Source organism: Mesocricetus auratus, unplaced genomic scaffold (genome assembly GCF_017639785.1).
Source record: "Mesocricetus auratus isolate SY011 unplaced genomic scaffold, BCM_Maur_2.0 Super-Scaffold_15014, whole genome shotgun sequence".
In the NCBI taxonomy this organism is placed as follows: Eukaryota; Metazoa; Chordata; class Mammalia; order Rodentia; family Cricetidae; genus Mesocricetus; species Mesocricetus auratus.
The window spans coordinates 310,855-313,608 of NW_024429186.1; positions in this window are offsets into that span (position 1 = coordinate 310,855).

Below are 2,754 nucleotides of genomic sequence, written 5' to 3' on the forward strand. Positions count from 1 at the left end.
CAGCCCCTTTTTTGTATGACTAAAGCCAGGATCACACAGCTGAAATTGCCAAGCTATGCTGCTTGTTGGAGTTGGAATATGTCGCCCTTTTTCTATTATATCTACATCGGCTTTCTGTTGTTTATGATTTCCTTCACCACTCATGCTTTCCTTTAATTCCTTTAATGGAAAGCTTAGTTGGGTAGGTTCTTGCCCTGATGTCACCACTCCCTTTATTCTATTTAACATTAGTATTTTCTCTAAACTTGTTATCCCCTTAACAGGGAAAATGGGACAACCAAAGAAATAGACCCCGAACAGAGCCAAAGAAACACACTTTGGCCTTGTAACTATAACCAAAAAAAGTGTACTCTGACCCTGAAACCAGTGTCAAAGAAATACACTTTTGGCCCTAGAATCAGATCCAGTCAAAGAAATATGCCCTAGCCCTAAAATTAGAGCCAAAAGGCTAAAAAAAACAAACAAAAAACAAAAACAAAACAAAATAGTAAAAGGAACATACTTTGGTCCTGAAAGCAGAGCCAAATATGACCCTGACCCTGGGCAGAAAAATCAACCAATCCCTGAGCACAAGATCTAGCCAATCTGAGCTAAGGGGCTGAAATATAACCAATACCCACCCTGGAAATCTTCTCCCTGGAAAATTCAGCCCTTAGGGGTCCTATATAAATCCTATGCCTACTCAGTTTGTGGCTGTCCAGCTGGCTGCTTCCTTCCACCCTGGCAAAGGCAGCCATTCTCCTGGATTCTTGCCTCCCTTTAAGTCTCTTGAATGAGTTTTGACTGAGACCTTCCTTTGCCAGAATAGAGCAGAGGAAATAAGTAACAACTTTTCACTGGAGCCAGAGGAGAGGATTGGAGCAGGGAAATTTTCCCCTAGTGAAGCTACATTTACTGTGACCTGTGGTATTTCTTGGTTTCCAATTGCCAGAATACTTCTACATACGAGCTATAACACTCAGTATTCTTTGGATCCTGAATGCCAGAATACCTTTTCATCTGAGCTGCAATGTTTATAGCCTTGAACATTGGACTTAGCTCCCTTATACTTCCTGGTACTCCTTTTCTCCTCAAATTGTATATTTTGTATTTTTCTTTGTTCAGATTCCTCCATTTCAATATAGATCAGCATAAAAATGACCACTAATAACTACATAACAGAGTCAATACTAGTATGTCAATTAATCCAAAAATTCTTCAATATAGCCTCAGGCAGATTTTTTGAGAAAAGCAGAGAAAAGCTACATTCTTCACCAAAATATCACAAGAATGGCCCTTAGGCCATTTATCAATATTCTTTTTCTCTGAAATATCTTGAGCAGTGCCAGCATATCTATATTGATCTCACCATCACTATCTTCCATCCTCCTACTAATGTGGCCAATTAAGTCCCACTTAAAGCATTCAATATTTCCCAAATCCAAAGTCCAAATTCTGCCAACAAAGCATGGTCAGCCCTGTCATAGAAATATCCCACACCCTGGTACAACCCTGTCTTAGTGTTCCATTTTTGTGAAGAGATAGTATAACCATGGCAACCCTTATAAGCCCCATTTGGTTTCAGAGATTTTGTCCATTATCTTCATCATGAGGAACATGACTACACACAGGCAGACATGAAAGCTTAGAGTTCTACATTTGGATCTGAAGGCATCAGTACAAGAGAGATGCTGGGCTTGGATTGGGCTTTTTGAAATCTCAAAGCCCACTTCCAGTGACACACTTCCTCCAACAAGATCATATCTCCAAATTCTTTCACATAGTGCAGCTTTCTGGTGACCACGTATTCAAATCTATGAGCCTATAGGGGCCATTCTCATTCAAACCACCATAGGAAATGAATGAAATCTTTGAACCACTGAAAAAGGACAGTAGAAAATGAAAAGAAAGATACCTCACATTCATGGATTGGTAGAATTAACACTGTGAAAATAATCATGTTACCAAAATCTATTTATAGATTCAACATAATCACAATAAAACCCTTATCTTATTCTTCACAGAAATAAAGAAAATCATATGAAACACAAAAGATCCAAGATAGCTAAGACAATCCTGAACTAAAAGAACAGTGCTGCATGGAATTACCATTATATATCTTAAGCTATATTGTAGAGGCATATTAATAAAAACAATATGGTAATGGCACAAAAACAGACATATATACCAAAGGAACAATATCAAAGTCACAAACATGAGTACATGTAACTTCAGCAACTTAATCTTTGATAAAGGTGTCAAAAACATATGCTGTAGAAAAGAAAATATCTTCAACTAATGGTGCCAGGGAAACTGGATGTTCACATGCTAAAGAACGGAATTAGACTCATCTCTGTCAACTTGCACAAAAACTTACTACAAATAGTCATTAAAAAGACAGACAGACATACACAGAGTTGATAGATGATAGTGATAGTAGGTAGAAAGATAGATAGATGATAGAGGAAAAAAGGAAGGAATGAAGAAAGGAAGGAAGGAAGGAAGAAAGGAAGGAAGGAAGGAAGGAAGGAAGGAAGAAAAGCTGTTGGGGGAATGGAAATCAATAGCCTTAGAAAAGTTAAACAATTCTACAAGATGTTAAACATATCTACGTACCAGGCACACCACTGCCAAGCATTTACAAAAGGCACATGAAAGCTGATGTCAGCACAAAAGTTCCTAAAAGTTATGTTTGAAATGACTAAAAGGTGTGAATAAAGTAAATGCTCATTAATTAGCAAATAAGTTACAACATAACTAGACAATGGAACACTT